This window comes from Podarcis tiliguerta, assembly GCF_965153285.1.
Source record: "Podarcis tiliguerta genome assembly, chromosome: 9".
Lineage (NCBI taxonomy): Eukaryota > Metazoa > Chordata > Lepidosauria > Squamata > Lacertidae > Podarcis > Podarcis tiliguerta.
The window spans coordinates 23665888-23688138 of NC_139542.1; the positions used below are offsets into that span (position 1 = coordinate 23665888).

Consider the following 22251-nt stretch of genomic DNA (forward strand, 5'->3'; position numbering starts at 1 on the left):
ACTTGGAAATTAACTTAAAGGCTCTGCCCCAGCCAGCAAGCCAAGGCCTCATCATCTGCTTCCAGAATCTGGAACTCCCTCCCTAGAGAAGCCAGACTGGCTCCCTTCTTGTCCTTCTATCAGCAAGTGAAGACTTTAACTTCTTCCAACAGGCTTTTGAGAACTGATTGCTTTCAATGAAAGTCCCGTGCCATGCTGTTTTTATCGGAATTGATTGTATGGTTTAAATAGATTTCATATATGTATATGAAAGGTATAAGATTATAACAAGAGTCTTTGAAGAATAAGGGCATGGTCAATAATAGTATGTGCCACCACACATAACCTTAATTACAGAAAATGATGCACAGCTTAATGACTGGGTTAAGAACATATACAGCAAAAAACATTTTCATAATTATATTGGGAAAGTTGAAGGTCCGCTGCTGGAAAACAGCTGAAGTAAAGTTCAGTTCTATATTGCCTAGTAGTCAGAATTGAGCATTTTCCCATGGAACAAAAATATGGCTCAGATTTATGGAAGGCTTACGTCTAGCATTTCTCCTGCTGCAGAATTCCTCGTTTGGTCAGTTAAATTTGAAATAAGATCTGACATAGTAGATAGTACTGTTGATCAGACTTGACCAGCCGAAGGAGAAAATGTAAAATTCTGCAGTAATGTGCTAAAGCAATTCTGTTATTCATTGCCAGCTATTTGGGAATTAATCTCTTTTCTTTTTTTACTTCTGGTGAGCGTCATTAGGCACAGTTTACAGATGTATTGAAGTTTACTGCTCCTTAAAAGCGTACATTTGCTTTGGTACTATGATGTCCTGGAAATGGCACAGTGCCACACTTTTTACTGAAAAATCTCATGTGTGTAATTGCAAAATACAATTGAAGTGGAATGAAAATATTTTCCTTTCAAAATTCAACTGTTTGGAGTGTTTGTTAAAAATTACACCACCATTGTTGTTGTTGTTGTTTAGTCATTTAGACTCTTCGTGACCCCATGGACCAGAGCATGCCAGGCACTCCTGTCTTCCACTGCCTCCCGCAGTTTGGTCAAACTCATGCTGGTATTACTTGGTATTACTTGGTTGAACTTGAAATAGTTATTTGACTCTATTATTATTATTATTATTATTATTATTATTATTAATTCGTTGAAGGTGTTGTACATGATCCCTTCCCTCACACATTTTTTCTTTACAACAATCCTGGGAGGTAGGTTAGGCTGAGAGGTTGTAAGGAGCTCAAGTTGACAGATGTATATGTGTATATAACAAATATGTGAGAAGGAGATCAAATATGGGAGCTTCCTGAATAGAATGTCCTTATTTTCATCTGAGGAGTGTTGGAAGGTATGCTTTGTATGACTTTCCCCAGTCACTTTGAACCTCAGGAGAGACCCTCTTAGTAGTCCCATATGCTGCTGAGCTTTATATGACCTCTAAGGCCAGGGCTTTTAGTGCAGTGCCACCAGCCATTTGGAATGTGTTTCTAATGCATATCAGACAGGAGAAGAGGTGCCTGACTTCTCTCCTCTGTGTTTTATTTGTTCTTGGTTACCCATACATGATTTAGCAGTTGTTGGGGTGGCAGTCATGAGCATTTCTTCTGTGAAATTTGAACACACACATACAGACACATATAGTAAGTCCAACTAGGTATGAACAGGTTTAAACAGAATACATTTTGTGCTGCCAAGAACATGGGTAGGCAAACTAAGGCCCGGGGGCCGAATTCGGCCCCATCGCCTTCTAAATCCGGCCCACAGACGGTCTGGGAATCAGCATGTTTTTACATGAGTAGAATGTGTCCTTTTATTTAAAATACACCTCTGGGTTATTTGTGGGGCATAGGAATTTGTTCATATCTTTTTTCAAAATATAGTCCGGCCCCCCACAAGGTCTGAGGGACAGTGGACCGGCCTCCTGCTGAAAAAGTTGACCCCTGGCCAAGACCATACTTCTGGAACAAAAATGTAAATGGGGAATTGATCTACTATTGTGGCGATTCCTTTATCAACATACATATTTGTTCAAGGGACTACTTGGGTATGTGTAGACTTTCTCATCTTGACGCAGAAATAGTGGAAGGAATTCAGCAAAGTGCTAAGCGGATCCCTCTGCCAGTACAAGCCAATTGTGGGGCGAGGGGAGGGAAAACCCCATTGTGACCCATTACTTGAATTTTGTCCATACAGTACTATTTTCTTTTCTGAAAACAAATATCCAGATGAGCACACCATAGATTTGAAGGGAAGTGACAATCTCAAGCAATTCACCACCATCTTATAGTGAGAGGCGCGTTCTGTTTAGCAGGAGAAAATTAGGATGAATCCACTAATGAACTTACCTACCAATATCCTCATTCTCTTGTTAAACAACTTTACAGAAGAACCACTTTGGGACAAACTGCAAGGAACAAGTGAAATAATTAGTTCTCTTGTGGTTCCTGGGGAATCACCCCCCCCCCCCAATAATATCTCTTTAATTTATAAGTTAGGGCCATTATCCAGCACCATCTAGTGGAAGTAGCCAGCACATGTTTCTGTGATATTAGATTATGTTTGTACTACAGGATTTCCTGGTAAAATTTGTGGGTTTTCACTTCACAGACATAGTGCTACTCAAGCGGTACTCATTAGAGGAAGCATCCTTCATTTGATCCTAAATTTTAAACCTTGAATGAAGCTCCTCTTTTCACTAGATTCTCCTTTTCCTGGTGGCTGCAATTCCCAGAGTTCCCTGGGAAGAGGGGTTAATTGTCAAATTAACTCTGGGAATTGTACTTCGGTGAGGGGAAAAGTGGGTGTCCAAACAACTCTCAGCGCCCTTAACAAAATACAGTTCCCAGGATTCTTTGGGGAAAGCCATGACTGATTAAAGTGGTGTAATTTTAATTTATATGTATTGAGTAGATGTAGCTTGAATGACTCTTTTGCAAAATTAAGTTCCCATCCGGAAGCATCTTTAGTTTGGTTGGGGCTAATACACTTTCCGATACCATTTACTAATGACTTGTTGGGGTGTGGGGGTATTTTTTTAATGAAATATCATAAATATCATAAATTATGAAATGCCAGTCCTAAGAATTAGGAGCAGCCTTATTTCCAGCCTGGTCGTATGGGTGTCTGGCAGGGACTGCTGCCATGCTAGTGCTGGAATAAGTCATGCTTAAATACCATTGATAGGGACATGGGTGGCGTTGTGGTCTAAACCACAGAGCCTCTTGGGCTTGCTGATCGGAAGGTCGGCGGTTCGAATACCTGTGATGGGGTGAGCTCCCGTTGCTCCATCCCAGCTCCTGCCAACCTAGCAGTTTGAAAGCACATAAAAGTGCAAGTAGATAAATAGGTACCACAGCGGCAGGAAGGTAAATGGCGTTTCTGTGTGCTGCTCTGGTTTGCCAGAAGCGGCTTAGTCATGCTGGCCACATGACCCGGAAGCTGTATGCCGGCTCCCTCATCCAGTAAAGCGAGATGAGCGCCACAACCCCAGAGTCGTCTGCGACTGGATCTAACGGTCAGGGGTCCCTTTACCTTTAAGTACCATTGAAATAAAATTGACCACAAAGATAAATTCAGTACCAAAATAAAACATACAAAGGAGCTCCAAACGGAGCACTGGATGTATTATAGCCGCTGCTCCAACCTTCCAGAAGCCTCTGATTTAAGCAATTGTGTGTGGTTAGTCAACTGATTCCTTTTTAAAGCCAAAATGTTGAAACCTTTCAGCTATAAGCCATTCTATTTTACCCCTCACAACATTATTATTATTATTATTATTATTATTATTATTATTATTATTATTATTAACACTACTATAGTATTTTTTCTGTCTGCATACTTGCCAGGTCAATCCTATGTGGCATAATTATGACAGGAGTAAACAAAGGACAAAAGACCGCAATAGTAACAGTAGGTCAGGGATAATTACACCAGAAATGTGTGCATGTTTCCATTTGTACATGGCTTTAAAAGTTATGTTGGCTGTGGGCTTAACCCAAATTCATTCTATCTGCCTCAGGTACCTGCTTGAAACACTTCTCTCTAATCCTAGATTATCTCAATACAGGGATTTCCCTTGTTACTTTCAAATGCCAGAAGCACTTGTCAGATTGAAATGGGACAGCCTTTTTTAGAAACAGCACCACCTGGGATCACTCGTGTCTGCCGATGGGCAACTTATTTTATCACGTTGAGAAAATCCAGAGACAGCAGAATAGGAATAAGCAATGCACTCTGCTCGGTAGCAAAAGTCTTAAGGTTTTGTTGTGCTGACCTGCAAAACTGACCTGAAATTTTATTCTCATTTTGCCAGCCATTTCTCCCCCATGGCAGGTTATGGCCAAGTGTAAAGATTACATGCAGAGTCATTAACAACCAATAGAATAATACAGGGGACATTGAGAAAGACCAGCTACAGGGAACTAAACCTCTTCTCCAATGTCAGGCCAACACTTCAAAGGGTTATAGAGCATAGCTTGCTGGAGAATGCATGACTTCGGTTTCTAAAAAACAAAAATCCCCCTTTGAGCAAACACTGCATAACTGCTACTGCTACTACTACCATTATTATTACTACTAATAACATCTATTTTACTACTACTAATTGTGTGTTGAGACCTTTAAACCTCCCCCTTAAATAAATTCAGACAAGACTCAAATTTTGGTTTGGTTTTTGGCAGAATTTAGGCCACAACTTTATTGATTACAGCAAGTGACTGGTTGCATAGGCTCTGGTTCGACTAGCTCCCTGCACCGTAGCAGGTAGCGCTGACCCAGGGCACCAGCATAGGTCAGCCTAGGGTGAACACCTGGATAAGCGGAAAGCCGGGAGCAGGCTATCTCTGCCACCCAAATGCCCCTCTGGACTCAGGCATGGGCACAACCCCCTCACAGGGTTGACCAAACCATCAAATCCCTGGATTCATTTAACGGAATACCCTGCACATAGGGATGGTGAGGGCGTTCTCCCACCCAATCACCTGAACCAGAGCCTATCCACAACCTTACAAGTTGTGACGATGTGCTGTGCGGCAGGCGAAACCCAAATGGCACCAGCCAAGTGGGGAAAATTCCTGCCGTGCCCCTGTCCCAACGACAGACGACACGCAACGGCATAGCAAGCCCTAAATATAGGGAGAGGTGGGTGGGTGTTCCGATGCACGCACAGAAAAAGGAAGCTCTGGGTCACGTGCATAGGTATAGATAGGTTCCTTGAGCCATTTAGCCTGCGTCCCATTGGCCTGATTGAACCCTGCATCAAGGGACCTACCAATCAGGTGTTGTGGCTATCCAAACGTACCCACCCACAACACCCACAACACAGGGTTAGGTTGCCAGGTCCCACCACAACACGTGCCCTCTTTAAGGGAGGACCCGATTGACAACATGTATTTATATAGCAACATCAATGTACATGGCTCTGTGCCCAATTGAAATACAAATTTCTACCCTAAAGGGCATGCAATCTAAAACAACAAATAATACAGTAAAAATCAACAGTTTAAAATACAGAATTACATTACATTACATAAAATCAAACCAGCCAAACAGAGCCAAGGGATAAAATTTTAAAGAGAGATTTAAACATACAGAGTGAGGGAGCAGCCCACAAATGCTCCAGAAGATATAATATAAAATTTCTAACAACACAACGCTCATCCAATCTCACATGCTATCCGTTCACACAACCGTTATAATCATTCACTACCTCTCCCAACCACTTAGTCATAAACCACTCACACTCAACAATGTTACAACCCATATACAAAGGATCACTACCAAGTATACACATATAAGATACGCTCTTAATACCTGAAGCAGTAATGGACTCATGCCCTACTGCCACTGGACCACCTAATAATCCTTGCTCATCTCTCACCTCAGAGGGGTCCAGACCTGTACCAGAGCAGGCTTTTACACATAAAACAAATAATGTTCTAGGTTCTTTCAGTACTGCACTAGCTGTGTCGTCTAGTTTACTTCTCTATGTGTCACAAAACAAAATGGTGGTTGCTCCTTAGAAACCAGGAATCACTATAGCCTTTTCTTAGAGGTATGTCAGTGGGGACTATCATGATAAGTTCCTGCGCTGAAAAATGGAGCACTGCACAACAGCCAAGATGTTGGATACTGACTCTTGTGCTGGACTCTAGGAATCAGACCTATGAAGCCGCCACAGCAAACTGCTTAGTTGAAGGGATGATGGCTAGTCAACCAAGCAGTGATATCTCCAGAATCCATTTCAGTCTCATTCCATGGAGCCACCGCTATAAGTGTTTGCTTGAAAAGCTGACACAAACACTTAATTGCTAATTGATACGTGGCTAAAGTCTTTTTCTGGCAGTGCCCTGAACATTGATTGCAGTTGGCCACCAGTTATCTACCCCAGACTAGTCACCATTGCAATGCATATCCAGACACACTTTTGAAATGCTATCATATCAAATTGAGATAATTCGTCATCACATGACTGAAATTATTCCTACCATAGAAGGCTGCTGGTAGAAGAAAAGAACAAGAAGTGAACACCTCATCAGTTAACACACGTCTCTCTCACACCCTCGTTTTAGAATGCCATTAATTCAAGCTACCTTTTGCGGTTCCTCAGAAATGCCTTTCTTGTCTTGTAGGAGTTGAGGGTGCTAATAAAATTGAAGCAAACTGTACACCTTTTCCTTGCATTTTAGCCTCCCACTCCCCAAGAGATGTCAAGCATTTGGCCTGCAACACTTCCCTCTGTGGGACTTTAAATCCTCTGATTTCCCATTTGGCATCATCAGAGGAAGAATGAGTGACAAAACATTTGTTGAGGACTATCAAGACTTTAGTTGAAAAAGACTGACTAAGGTGCATTTACGTGAAGCTATTTCAATGATGGCTTCAGGGTAGAATTATTTTCTTCCCTAGCCAATTCTATTATTCTTCTGCTCCATAAGTGGTGTGCAGGACAGCTGTTCTACACTAGACTATATTTAAGCCTGTGATTAGAATTTGGGATCAGGCTATTGCTAAATATTTTGATATTATAAATCAGTGAATGACCCAGCATCGTTATGGTTCATGCAGTGATAAGTGGAAGCAGAAAGGCTGGTGATTCGGAAAAGTTCTGTAGTCTCCCCCCCCCCCTTCCAGTCAGAATGCCTTCCTTCACATAGCTGCCAAATGCCCTTTTCCCCTTCCTCTCTCTAGCAAAGTGACAAATGTGACCAAAATGTTTCTGAAGCTTGGAAAACAAAATGTGTCTCATTTGAAGCCAAAGTAAGCTTTAACTGCACATTAGGGAATGAAGGGGCATTTTGAAAGTATAGAAATAAGAACTCACATTGACATATTCAATGTAAAATCCAACACTTCCTTTACCCTTAAGGAGACACCACACACATTGGCTCAATATGCTCTCACTTCAGTATAGTACAAAGGGCTATAACATATCCATTAACTAATCAATTTTATTCTTAGAACACATATTCACACACTCACTCATTCATTCTGTGGCCACTGTGAGAGCATGGTGTTAGAGTAGATAGGTAAAGGTAAATGACCCCTGGGTGCTTAAGAACGCGGGTGGAGCTGTGGTCTAAACCACTGAGCCTCTTGGACTTGCTGATCAGAAGGTCAGCGGTTTGAATCCCCGCCATGGAGTAAGCTCCCACAGCTCTGTCCCAGCTCCTGCCAACCTAGCAACCTAGTTTTGAAGCATGCCAGTGCAAGTAGATAAATAGGTACCATTGCAGTGGGAAGGTAAATGGCATTTCCATGTGCTCTGGCTTCTGGCACGGTGTTCTGTGCCATACATAAGTGGTCTAGTTATGCTGGCCACATGACCTGGAAAGCTGTATGTGAACAAATGCCAGCTCCCTCAGCCTGAAAGCGAGATGAGTGCCACAACCCTTAGTTGCCTTTGACTGGACTTAAGTGTCCAGGGGTCCTTTACCTTGTTTTACCTTTTAGATATGCCTTTGGCCTGCTCCAGTGGGGTTCTTCTTAGGTTATTAGGTTCTAACAATCAGCACATTTTCATGGTCTCCACAGCTCACCTTTCTATTGCCTATTTTATTCTCATGATGGAATCACCAATTCATCTCTGGTTTAAATGTTTTATTAATTCACAGAGCGATCCAATGCATGTTTATTTATTTTATAGTGTTCAGTGCAGCTTACGTATACACAGCATTATGCAGTCACTTCCTCAAATCCTTATTATTTAGTGTGTTCATAATCCAGGTTTATTAGAGAAAGCTGGCATAATTCTCTCTTTCCAGACCAGTTGACCACAGCCTAACACGCCCAAGCATATAACAAGAGATGAAAGCAAGTATGAAAGACATGCAGAGAGGGCAGTGTGGTGCTCTAAAGCTGCCTTCCTTTGTGGTGGCTAATTTAACCCCTCAACCACAAAAAAGAGAGTTTGCTTTAAGAAAATGAAAACAACGTGAATTCTTCTTAGAATCACAACCTGCATTATTTCCAGCTGTAAAATGCAACTGCACAAATAAAGAGCCCATTCTGCAATTTACTTTTGGGAAGAAAATGTTTATAACAACTAGCTACTGTACAATAGCATTTAGCTCTTTGATCTCATGGGTACGCCTTGCTAAAACAAGCAAAAGTAAATAGATACCAAGGGGGTACCTCAGCATGATTTCTGTCTCCCAAGTTTCATTGGGTCACATGATTTTAGGGCATAAAACACCCACTGTTGTTAAAAATCAAAGGGGAATGAGAACTGTCAGTGCAAACAGAGGTTCCAGCACTCAGATCAATAGCTTTCTACATCTCATTGATTCAAAAAAAGCAAAACAAAAATCTGGCTTTATATATCTAGTCACAACCAATTGAGTTATAATGAAATTTAGAAGACAGGAGCTGCATTCTGGCATGAGTAAAAGAAAACTTTACACTTACACATTTGTTTCTTCCCTTTGTGTGCTGTGCTCCACTCTTTGTAGCTCTGCTCAAATGGTTTACCTCATGTTTCCTCACAAGAACACTGTCGGCTAGGTTAGGCTGAAAGACAGGAACAGGCCTAATAGAATGCATGGCCAAGCAAGGAACTGAATTCCTGTCTTTCTGATCCAAGTCCCTTCTTCTATTTGTTAGGGCACATAGTTTTTTCACACTATGTAATCTATACTGTCGTATCACAGAAGTTTCAGAACAGGCAACAGTTCCTGATGTGCGATCTCACTCATCTCCTGTTTGGTCACTTTGTTTCTGCTCCTATTATTTATTTATTAATGTTCATATATCACTTAATATAAGTGGATTACATAGAAACACAACTATTTCCTAAAAACTGTTTAGTCTGTGTACATTGCCATTTATCTCCCCCCTCTGTGTGCATGCGCAAGCAGACAATAGATATTTTACATTGCATTTATATTCCAGTGCCCATTCCCACTGAAGCTCAAGGTAGCATACATGGTTGTCCATACATACACACACTTTCATGTTATCCTCTCAACAACCCTGTGATGAATTAGGTTAGGCTGAGAGGCTGAGACTGGCCTAAAGTCGCCAAGTGTACTGCATGGTCAAGTGGGGATTTGAACCCTGGTTTCTCTCAAGTAAAAAATAAATGACCCCTGGATGGTTAAGTCCAGACAAAGGCGACTATGGGGTGCGGCGCTCATCTCGCTGTTCAGGCCAAGGGAGCTGTTGTTTGTCCACAGAAAGCTTTCCGGGTCATGAGGCCAGCATGACTAAACCACTACTGGCACATGGAGGACTGTGACGAGTGCCAGAGCGCACAGAAATGTCATTTACCTTCCTGCCGCAGCAAACTTTCAAACTGCTAGGCTGGCAGGAGTTGGGGCAGAGCAATGGGAGCTCACTTCGTCGCGCAGATTCGAGCCGCCGACCTTCCGATAGGCAAGCCCAAGAGGCTCAGTGGTTCAGACCACAGTGCCACCCTCTCCCAACCCTAGTCCAACACTCTAACCACTTTTCTACACTAGCTCACTGTTTGGCAGAGACCCCAGAACATATGGGATGCAATGAACAGCAATAATTACATCACTGTGAGATATTTTTGACAATGTATCTTTTAAACAGTGTTTATTGTATTTGTATGAGCCATGGCTGCAACATGGATGGTGTATACATGGCTTCCCTGATTGCTATAATTATAGCAAAGTTTACAGGATCCCAGCTCAGCTATGAACACTGCAGCAACCCACACATTTCTGAGGCGATCACAAGGGGACAACATGTCAAGAATAAACCACCCCTCTGTCCTCTGTTGGCTTACTCTGTGGATCATTTGCTGCATTAACACTAATGGTAGGAGCAATGAACACAAATTCTCACAGGGTCTTAACTTGGGAAAGAAGCGGACTGATTAAATTAAAGGTGACAATTATGATAAAGTGCACAGATGTTGTTCACTACTTGGTTTGCAGCAGTAAATTTTACTTATGGAAGCTAAATAGATATAAAGAGACAGGCATGTCACATCACAACATATGTATGCTGTTGCGGTTTGGTGGCTGGGCAACTTCTAACTGATGTGTTCCCATCTTTATAGATAATAGCTTGTGGGCAATTCACCTGTCATCCAGTGATGAGCAACCATTGCATCACCTTCTGTTGTTTTTCAACCCCTGAGGCTGGTAAGACTTATTGCTTCCTTGATATGGAAAGATAAAAGGAAAGAACATCAAACTCAGGTATAGGAGAGGTGGGGGGAACCCTTATACTATAAGAATTTGCCTTTTGGTCTCATTTCTTTGCCTCTCTGTGTCTCCTCTTTCAGCTTTCATTGTACCCTGTCTGTGGTTTTCCTTCCTTAATAAGGAGTTATTCATTTAGATGTAACTTGTCTGCTATTGCACAACAAAATATTTAAGATGCACATGTTAAACTAAGACTACATTGCCCTAGCCGAGTTAGAGCTGATTCGCATAGTCATTATACATATTCCCAAAATGATCTGAGCCTTTCATGCCCAGGATTCTCAAAATCTGAGGCTGACCATATAGCCTGGGGCTATTGTTTTTACCAAGCCAAAGTTAAACCAGATCTGGAAAAGTACAGAAAAGTAGTCTAGACCCAGAGAACTATAATTGGACCATATTTCTAAATTCTCTATTATGGCCCTAAAGATCAACTGAGAGGGTCTTCTTGTCTGAACTATTGATCCAAGTATCAAGGGATCACACAGCCATTTTCATTCTCCTCACAACTGTTGAAATGACTTCCTCTAGAGGTCTATCAAATTCCAACCTAGAATGCCTTCTAAGAGTGATATATGTCGCTCTTATTTTGGTAACCTTTCAGAGAATAGTGTGGGCTAGTTTTGATTTCAAGATTCTATATCAAATAGAAGGTATATTAACTACATATATTTCTTAAACTGTTCTTAACCATTTTGAAGATCAATATTTAAATAAATGAATGTGTTGGTTTTGGCTTTCAGTAGGTATTTCAATTTGCTTTTGCTGTCTTTTATAGTTTGCATGTAGTATATTTTTGCAGTAATACTCAGACTTTGGGATTTTTAAAAAAACGTGTGTTATTTGATTGACTTTAAGTCCTAAGGACAGGGTAGATTAAGGGATTTATTTATTTCATTTATGAGTTGCTTTCCTTTTGCAGCTTCTGAAGCCATCTCAGGGGCAACCTCACAAAGAGATCTGAAACACATCACAAATAGTGTGTGTCCATGCATGTCTGCTCAGAGCTAAACCCCACTGAATTCAACAGGGCTTCCTGTCCCTAGTACAGAGCGGCAGTTTAAATATCGACAGCCTCATGAAGTAAAGACTTAATACACAGAATGTGGCTTTCCTGAAACAAGTTGTGTCACTAGTAAGGATGGGGAAGAAATTCGGTCCAGTTTGCATGTAAGAAGAACTTACTTAACATGGAAAATGAAACACGGCTGTAATTTGCAGTTCTCCCAAGTAATATGTACAAAAACACATTTACTGGGGTAAAATGTGCATTAAAATGGAAATGGCTTGCAAAGATTTGTACATTAGGAGAAATCCACACTAATATACTGATGAATTTTCATGAGGACTTAAAAAATAATAATCACAAACTAATGTGGAAATGTGGGAAAACAAACAAGATTTGAAAAATTAGGAACTGAGTGAAACCAAAATTGACAGATTTCCCCCATCCCTGGTTCCAAGTCATGAACAGCTGGGTCTGGAGCCTGATCCAATCTCCAAGTGTGAGACTGGATATTTATGCTTTGATGATCATGTGACATTTGTCAACATTTGCCCCATGATTAGCACGGAACCCTCCTCACAGCACATAGACCTGCAAGAGGAAACCACCCAGACTGTCTGAGTGATGATGGAGAAGGGATAAATAAACCCTCTCTCTGACAATGTTTTTTCCTGCTTCTGGAAGTTCCTCCTGTTTCCACAGAGACATTTGTATCCGGTACTTCACTAGGATTCTCTTTCACATCAAAGTGCCTCTCTCCACAGGCTGCACAACTCGGGGCACAACCTTTAGTTTTGATGGGAACGAGTCCTATGCCAAAGGAAAGGGAAAGAAATGTTTTGGTTAGTTCCATCTGAGCATCCCCCTCCTGTATAAAGCTGTTATTTCTCTTTCTGGTCTATTCTTTTGCTAAGAGCACACACTTCAGCACCTCTTCAAAACCTGGTTCGCAACTTGATTTTCAAAAGAAGCTGGATGGAAGTACGCATGGCATCTAGGATGTAACCTTTAAGCTAACTCATGCCACATGAGCGCTACTGACTCAGAGCTGATTCAAACATTTAGAAAAAGTGTATGTTAAAGTTATTGTACAACTGTATCATCTTGGGGGAGGGGGGGATAGGGGCTCTTCTTGGCATAATTATTTTTTTAAAAAAATTAAAGCACCAGTAGTTGTGAGTTTTGCCTCAAGCAGATGACAATAAAAGGTAGAAACATATCAGAATATCATTTTTTAAAAAACAACAACCACCCTACCTTTTTAGTTCGGTCTAACAAAATAAATAAACCAGAACTACGGGACTTACATTGGGCCAACTCTGCAAATGGGAAACATTTGGGTTCTGTTCTTTTTCTTAGTTGAAGTGTCTCCATTTTGTAAAAGATTTGGCCCACTTCAGAGTATTTTGAAACTGAAAGCTTCTAAAGATATGTGCATTGTTTCTTTATAATATAATGTACATTTGGGTATCAGAAATAGACCGGAAGCCTTGAGACACTCTATGATCATGCATGTAATTGAACTGCAGGGAGGGATAATATTCCATCAGGGTGGAGTATTCTATGTCTCTACTATTTCCCTCCACAGGTTAATAGAATGACAAAATGCTTAAAACAAGCTGCCCATTCTTCCAGCATTAAAAGAGTTAATAGTTACAAGCTAGTAATAATATATAACTACAGCTGGACCAACTTGACAGATTCTGTCCATCATCTTCACTGGCGTATGCCTAACATAAAGTTAATAAAGGCACAGGCTTTGTATCAGAAAGGAAAAAAAGACGTCACCTTTATGTCTTTATTTATTTACTTAATACATTTGTATGCCACTCTTCAATATTCTCAGGGTGGTTTGCCTCCATAGAACACAACAATTAAAACATGAAATTAAATTTAGAAGAGGATAAAACTGGCAGCACCATTGCTCAGATTAAAGAGTAAGTGCCTGGGAAAATAAAAAGGTTCTTGTCACCTGTTGTCACCAGAGAACAATCTGAATTGCAATTTCTGTTAACAGTGGATTGTATTCAGCGAAGCGCTCCATCTGTATTACACATTTTAAAAAGTATCATACCACTTTAAACAGCCATGGTTTCCCCCCAAAGAATCCTATTCCCTATTCTCCTTAGGTAAAAGTAAAGGGGCCCCTGACCATTAGGTCCAGTCGTGGCCGACTCTGGGGTTGCGGCGCTCATCTCGCTTTATTGGCCGAGGGAGCTGGCGTACAGCTTCCGGGTCATGTGGCCAGCATGACTAAGCCGCTTCTGGAGAACCAGAGCAGCGCACAGAAACGCCGTTTACCTTCCCGCCGGAGCGGTACCTATTTATCTACTTGCACTTTGACGTGCTTTCGAAGTGCTAGGTTGGCAGGAGCAGGGACCGAGCAATGGGAGCTCACCCCATCGCGGGGATTCGAACACCAACCTTCTGATTGGAAAGTCCTAGGCTCTGTGGTTTAACTCACAGTGCCACCCGCGTCCCTCCTATTCTCTTTACAGACCAATAACTCCCAGTATGGTTTAACAATCCATCGATTCAGGTAACTGGGAATAGTAGTTCTGTTAGGGGAATGGGGCTCTCCTAGCAACTCAAAGCACCCTTTAAAAAAAACAACCGCAGCTCCCAGAATTCTTTGGGTGAAGCTATGGCTGTTTGAAGTGGTAGGTATAGTGAAGGTGGCAAAAGTTGCTTTCTTTTTCTATAACTCATATATGCCTGCTCCATGGCACTGAATAAAAAATATGATACAAACAGAGGTCAGACCAGAAGTATTCTGTGGGGAAAGGGGACTGCGTGAGAGAATTTTTATGGGGATTTAGAGAAAACTTTCATTTCTTAAGCTGTCAAAGTGATGCCTTTCACCAGCATCTAATTTTAAAAAGATTTAAGGCAACAATAACAAAAAACTACTGAAAAAATCTTCCAAAGATGAGTTTCTTTATTCATATCCCACTCAAATTTATCTTCCCAGAAGCAAACTGCTCCAGGTATAATCTGTTAATTGATAGACCTAGGACTGCACAATTAAGAAACTTATTTTTTTAAAAAAACATGCATTACTTCTGGAATCTCCCTCATAACATGACCCCCCACTCCCCCGCCAGCCCTGAATTCTGAGCAACTTACCCTCGGCTCAGGTTTTTTTTTTTTTTGCACCTTAAATGTTTTCCCACCTGAATGTCAAGCTGCTTTAGGGAATATTCTCCCTCCAGGAGCAAAGGTTTGCAAGTTGGCTGGAGGAAAGCAAACAGAAACTTCTTCAATCGCTTGCCGCGCTTAAAAATTCATAATCATTCCTGTAGCCAACGGCAGCAAAGCTAATTATTTACTGTCCCAACCAGCCCTGTCTCCTCCTGGGAGAACGTGCAACTGAGCTGGCTGCGCTGAGACATCTGCAGGAGGTAGAATGCTCGTAGCTGGAACCCAAGCACACACCAGGCAGCATCACTGGTGGGGCTGTCTGTAGCTTTGAAGAAAAGTGCCATGGTGACTTGACTATAAATTTCAGCTGTATACTCAGCTGTGGGAGAGAAGGGAGATGCTTGCACGGCTCTCTAGCAAACCCTCTGGCAATGCTGAGGTCCGCAATGATGGTTTGAAACACTTACACAGAAGAAGAGATGGTTTGTTGTCAGAACATCATCTGGGCAATCACAAGACCTCTCTATAAGACCACAACAGGCCTGGCTCGTGCATCTGAGTGCTTTGCTTTTACTATATGCAGTGCTTTCCCCCCCTAAAAAAATGTTTAGGGGTACTCTCATTTTCCTACTCATATTGAAAAACTGACAAACTTAGATTCGCAATGAGGCCAAACTTAGATTCGCAAAATGCTTAGGGGTATGCGTACCCCTGAGTACCCCCAGAAAAAAGCACTAGCTATATGTATTCTCTCTCTCTCTCTCTCTCTCTCTCTCTCTCTGTGTGTGTGTGTGTGTAGAAAGAGACACACAAAGATGTCTTTGTGAGATACTCTCCACTGCACCATGTTAAGAATGTAAGGCATTGTTTCTCAAACTTGGGTTTCCAACTGCAACTCCCACCATCCCTAGCTAGCAGGAACCGTGGTCAGGGATGATGGGAGTTGTAGTCCAACAACAGCTGGAGACCCAAGTTTGAGAAACACTGGTGTAAGGAGAGACCCTCCAGATCAGACCAAAGGCCTAGGGAGGCCATGTACTCACAATTTACCTTTAAAGCACATTTAAAACATACCCTTTCCCTCAGAGAATTCTGGCCACTGTGGTCCACCCTGGTCCTGGTCCACCATTGCAACCTGCTTATTCACCTGTCTCTTGCTCTGTCCCCAACAGTGGTGATGGTGAAAAGGAGCACTTGATGATACTGCCTGCATCCTCGTTCTCTCCCTGCCTAGTAAGCAAGTGGGTGGTAGCAAAGATGAAGAAGTCAAGTAGCAGCTAGTGATCATGGTGGTGAGAAGGTAGATTCTCCCATGGAGGGAGAGGAGCGATGGAGTGCCCTCAAGTGCCCTCCCAAAACAGGAGCTGGCACTGCTCAAACATGGAAATGGCCCCTGTTGACCTCTGGCTTATGGGCATATGGTTTTCTAGAATGTCCGCATGCCAGTCATCCCCAGAAGTCCTGCAGTTACTGGAGAAAATCACTATCTGTAAGTATTCTCCCTTAAAGTTCCTCCCAGAGGGGCAGGTTTTTTGCACCTGTGAGTTCCATCATATCAGTCTAAAACTCTTGGTAGTGTGTATTTATGGAAGGATGGATGTTGCAGAAACTGAGATTGTAGCCAGTTTCTTGTCTGACAGTGTGAAAGTACACTTTCTGAAAAGAATGTTGAAGGACAACTGGCACATAAGAATGGAAGACAAAGGGAACGCAGGTATCTTTTCATCCTCTACTGCCCTCTGTCGATGCAAAGTTCCATTGGCACAAGAGGAATAGTTCAGCTGCATATACAAGTAAAATGAATACTGTTGATACGGCAAAGCAAGGAAATTATGGGTGGATTTGGATATTGGCTTTCCCTAGTGAATGGCTGAAGCACTTGGGAATAACTCACATTCTGGCACAGGAATCTGAGCATGCCCCATATAAGCATCCCCTTTTCATTATCTCAAACATACCGTTGAAAAGCTGGCCTTTGCTTAATCCCAAAACTGCTTTCACATGTGGAACCGTCTTGATAATCACTCGCCCCCCCCCTTGTGCCACCAAACCTTTCATCCTAAGTAAAATTAGTTTTGAATATTGTTTTAAGAGATTGAGAAACAGCAGTTTGTGAAGTCTTCATGTTGAAATATTCTTTCACTTCAGAACTTCACAAACGGCTGCTCTTAACTCCTAACACAATATTTAGAACTACGCATAATTTACTGAGAACTCAATCTACATATAATATATAAAAGGCACAATATCTAAAAGAAAGAGTTCATGTTTGGGGATGGGGGAGAAATTTGATTCAGCTTGCATTTAATATGCACTTTCTGAAACAATATGTGACTTGAAACAAAGCCAGCTTTCAAAATTTGGACATCTCTGAATTTTGCAATATACCTCTCCAACCATACAATGTCTACAAAAATGCATATACTTGGGGGAATTGTGCATAAAAATGCATATATCTGTGGAAATATCATTCAAAAATGCATTATATTAGGGGGACTCGCTTGGAAAAAATGTAAATATTTGGAACAAGTGCACACAAAAGTGTACTAATTAGGAGAAATTCACTGATGAATTTCCATGAGGACTTTTTTTTTAAAAAAATGCAAACTGGTGTGAAAATGTGGTGAACAGGATTTAAGATTGGAAAAAATGAGAAACCAATGTTGGCAGATATACCCATCTCTGCTCAGATGGAACATGCTTGGGGTATAAAACCAGGTTGATAGTGATTCTAAATTCAGATTCCAATGTGTCTAACAAAAAAGTGGACTTCCAAATTAATGCTAAAGATAGAACGAAAAGAGAGGTGCTACCTAAGTGAGTATGACTGCCTTAAATGTTTATGAAAAAGGGTTGATTCTGTCCCTTAGCACAGTGCTCACATCCCCAGCTGAACAGAAATAGAGCAGTGGTATAGTACAGGATTCAATGCTCTGACTCAATAGCAAAAAGAAAGCAGAGCTTGGAACACACCAATTAGTTGAGGTCTGTTTCTCACAATATGATGGCAACATGGAGGCCCTGTTAAACAGGATCCTATTAAACGGGGGCGAGCTGCTCAAGGATGCTAGCACATATTAGTCCACACAGTGTGATCTGTCTGCATGCTGCAACAGTCAAGACCTGGCAACAGTTTGCAGTGATGCGACAACCAAGTGGACTGTGAGGATCTCCTGATGGAAGAGGTTTTGCATGTGTCACCCCAGGATCAGGCTTACCTGAGAGCGCCTGAGGATGGTTTCATGGCATCTACAATCAATCAACATGGATCTAAGTAGCTGTTAGATGATGGACAATTCTGCCTACCACCCATAGCCATCTTGTCAGATATCAAAATATCTACTGTAGTCCAATGGATAGAATATTGGGTTAGGGCTCACAGTTTTACTTAGCTATGGAGTGCCATCTACAGGAGAAAATGCCTTTTATAATGATGCAACTTTAAATAAAAACGAACCATGATTGCTATGATTATTGTAGAGACGTACATTTTCAATGAACTGGTTTACACAAGTATAAAATGAGCCCACAACAATCCATACATCTAATAGCATCATAGTTCTTGTGGATCTGCCCCACTCTCCTAGATGGATCAGTTGGAGGGAGAGAGAGACAGGGTGCATGTATTTCATTTCTTCTCCCCAACAAAAGTGTGTGTGTTTGTAAGTTCCGCAAGCTCAACAAGTTTGTGTTAATCATTGTGTGATGGCTACTGCAACCTTTTCAAGCCCTGACAGGGAGAATCTGTTAATATGTATGAATTTCTTCACATTTGACCAGGGCCAGAAAACCAACATTATTATTCCTAGTAGGGAATCCAGATTAGGGTGTGAGTGCAAGATGTACACCTGTAAGAGCTAGATTTAAATGCTTGTTTATCCATGATTCTATGAACCTGTTTTCTGGCTAAATATAAACTCATCAGTATGTTGTGAAGTTGAATGGCATGAGATTGCAAAGCACATTTGTTTGCATCATTCTGTCTTGAGAGACAATGGAGTGTGCCTCCAGAGGTAAAGCCAAACCATTGGAGAATCACAGTGCCTACAATGGCTGCAGAGACCGGTAACTTACAACTGCTGACTCCTGCATTGTTTTTGCTATATTATCAGCACCAAAGTGACCTCTCTGGGACATGAGCCTGGGCAGCCTGTCTGGGCAGTCCTGGGCTGCCAAGATGACAAGACCTCGCTGATGGGGCCCAAACGAAGGCAGCACAATATTTTTAGCACCAGCTTGGCTGCTGGAGTTGCTGGAAGGAAGCAGTCAAGACGACATTCAACTGTCGTAGGGACTCCATTTTGGATTTGTGTGGGGTTTACTCCTTACTTTTTGTTCTCCCAAAGATGTCTCGCAAGGCAAAGTGCATTATACTTCATAAAGTACCTTGGGCTGTATCCAAAATTCTCTGTCTGCTAGTGCTAGAGCTCTTGTTTAAAGGCTGCACAATGCAACATTTGCACCAAAGAAGCTTGTTGTTACAACAGCTGGTTCTTGTGCAATCTGTTGTGCAACAATTTTTCCTAATGTGCTTGTGTTTCTCCTTGTGCAACAATGTTCCGCTATGGCAACAAATAAGCAAGTAAGTGACTTTAACATAGAGCCACATTAGATACGACCCCATGTTTGGCAAATTATCTCATGAGCTGCTCTGTTTATTTATATAAATAAAAAAAAACCTATTATTCTTATGTTAGGCTAGGCAGACTTTGTGGCTTTGGAAAGTACCAAATGCCTTTTATCTGGCAGGTAATGCAAAGAGTTAGCTTGAAGTCATCAGTGGAGCTCGGTCCACTTAAAGATTCACTTATCTACTTTTAATAAACTTTATAGTTCTCCGTGAATTCAGTCAAACCTACTAAAATGCATTTGCTGCTGTTATCCCTATAATTAACATAGGAAGCTCATTCATTTTAATCAAATGCAAATGAGGGTCCTTTTTGGGAAGTTATAGGGAACTGAGCCTGGGTGAATTATATGTGTGTGTGTGTGTGTGTGTGTGTGTGTGTGTGTTTTCGTAGTGCTGAAGGCACTCACTCCCCTTCTGCAGTGCAGAATGCCTGCTGGTTCTGTCTAAAATGATGAAAGCATAGAACGGTGAAGAGCAAACACACACAAAAGTTCAGACCTGATCAGCGATGATGAGAGGACTCCTACTGGGATCTCTGGGGAGTGATGATAAAGAATTAAAGTCTCAGGATTTTTTTAAGCTAACAAATGAATCTTCTTTATTCAACGTAAACTGGGATAAAAAAGGGCCTATTAAACAGAGCTAATGCTAATCTTCAAGTAATGGCCCCATTGCCTTCAATAGAGGAGAAGGAGAGGGATCCTAAAACCCACATAATTTTTTTTTAGAAAAGATAAATTTTAACCCTGGGCACTTTGCTGATGCCAAACTTTACTTAAATGGAAATTTGCATGGACAGTGAAATACCTCCTTTTTAGCAGAGCAAGCCAGCCAGTGCTCAACAATGCATTGTGACAGCTTTTTGCGTTATGCAGAACTCCTGCTCGCAGGGATTGTTCAAAGGGTGTGTGTGTGTGGAAGAATGTGCCTTGAGCATAGGCCCAATTTGGACAATCATCTCTCTTACCACGTGGAGATGTGAACAAGTATTTTGCCGGCATGTGTAACCTCTTGGCTATTCCTTTTGCAGCAAGACTGGATGCAACACATACGTCTTCAATTAGCCATCGTTTCCCATTGCATTGAAACCATGGTTACCAGCTTCAAGACAAGCCAGGAGCCTAAACCAACTTCAAACCAAGGTTTTGGATGCTGGCTTGTACTAAAGCTGCTAGCCATCATTTCCCAATTTGGACAAAATAGGAAATTAAGATGAGTCGGATTTCAGCTCAAGCGAAAGGACTGTGTGTGTGTGCAGGCAGAAGACTCATTCATATTTCAACTTATTAAGCTGAGGAATGATTGTCCAAATGCAGCCAGTATGAAGCCCCACTTATCATTGTCTGAGAATTCTTTCAGCCCGAAGCAGGGAAGGGAAGAAGACGTTTCGTATTCAAATGGATTAGAAATCTTGTGATGTGCTAAGGTCTCGAGCTATGAAGAAGTACAGTGAAATACTGAAGTATCAGAGCTTCCTTTAAAAATATGACAGGGAGGCAGGAGAATTGGTCCCTCTTGGAACCTGCTGCCCAAATAGTGGCTGCATAATGTGCATATTTTATAGCTGAATAAGTATAAAAAGCCATCTTGACAAGACCAGTAGCTCAGCTGTTTTGAAAATGAAGCCTTTTATAAGTCCATCGCAGCAACCACAGTCCTTGTGCATATCATAATTTCTAACTCTGAGGTCATAATCACACCCAAGGAAAATAAAGGGCTCTGATCATCCTAGTTACTTGATTCTAACTGGATCCTACCTGTTTCCTGCCTGCCCTTTCCATTGTCCCCAAACTCGTCAGATCTGCATCCTCTTCTTCGCCAGGCTCTGATTCACCAGGGCTGGACACAAGTTATGACTCTGGATGCATATACACAAAATGTTTAAAGCACATGCCACCCCACCCCCGGAATAACCCTGGAAACTGTAGTTCACCACTCAGTGCTGCAGTTCAAAGCACCCTAAACAAACTACAGTTCCCAGGATTCAATTACATGAAAATCAAAACATCACATATTACAATTACCAAGTTTATGCTGGGTTCAGTTCTCTGAATATCTCTAGAAGAGGCACTTCTTGTCTGGCTGGTTTCCATCCGTAAAATGGGAATACTAGTGATCTTATGAATTGTCACTAACAAGAGGACAAGATAAATGTGTAAAGAGTTTTGCATGTTTAAACTGCTAAAGAAATGATAGCAATAGGAGTAAATGTAATATGGGTACTAGCTCTAATATGGGTACTAGCTCTAATATGGGTACTTGTGATTATCATATTATTGTAAATTTTATGCAAATATGTCTTGAGGTTGCCTTGTTTCCCCCCATTTCATTTCATGCCAAGTAGCTGTGGCACCCAGATTTATGATTTATCCATGGAATAACCCCCACACTACTTCGTTCCTTCACCTATGCATGATTAAAAAAATAAACTCAAATGTATAAGTTGGGAGATGGTACTTAATGAATGCAGAAGTGAAATTGGCATGTAAAAGTCTCTTAATAACCCGAATTTGAGCATACTTTACAATACTTTTAGTAGATCATGCAGTGCTATTTTGTAACTTCAATTTCAAGCTAACGAGGAGTTCCTCTAATGAAAATAATGATTTTTTCATGCTGTACCAGATGGTAATTTAAAGCATTTCAATTAAACAAACCATCTCATTAGAGTGCCTTGATAATGCAGTTGAGTTTTCTTTGATATGGTCAGAAATATCTCACAAGCTTTTGGGATGCAATCAAAACTCTCCAATAAACTTGTTGCTAAAAAGACAGCTGCCTTGTACATGTATTTTCATAGCAATCA

The 22251-nt window shown here is 41.4% G+C and overlaps 1 long non-coding RNA gene across 1 annotated transcript in view; it reads right to left on the bottom strand.

Moving 5' to 3' along the window:
• Nucleotides 1-8079: 8079 nt before the first annotated feature.
• The window catches only part of LOC310685200, a 38944-nt gene continuing 24772 nt past the window's right edge, over nucleotides 8080-22251 (bottom strand). Inside the window, exons 2-3 of the long non-coding RNA XR_014515113.1 lie at nucleotides 21470-21576; nucleotides 8080-12484 (exon numbers count right to left, since the gene is read on the bottom strand). This is a non-coding gene — a long non-coding RNA (uncharacterized lncRNA). The remainder of the gene's footprint in view (nucleotides 12485-21469; nucleotides 21577-22251) is intronic.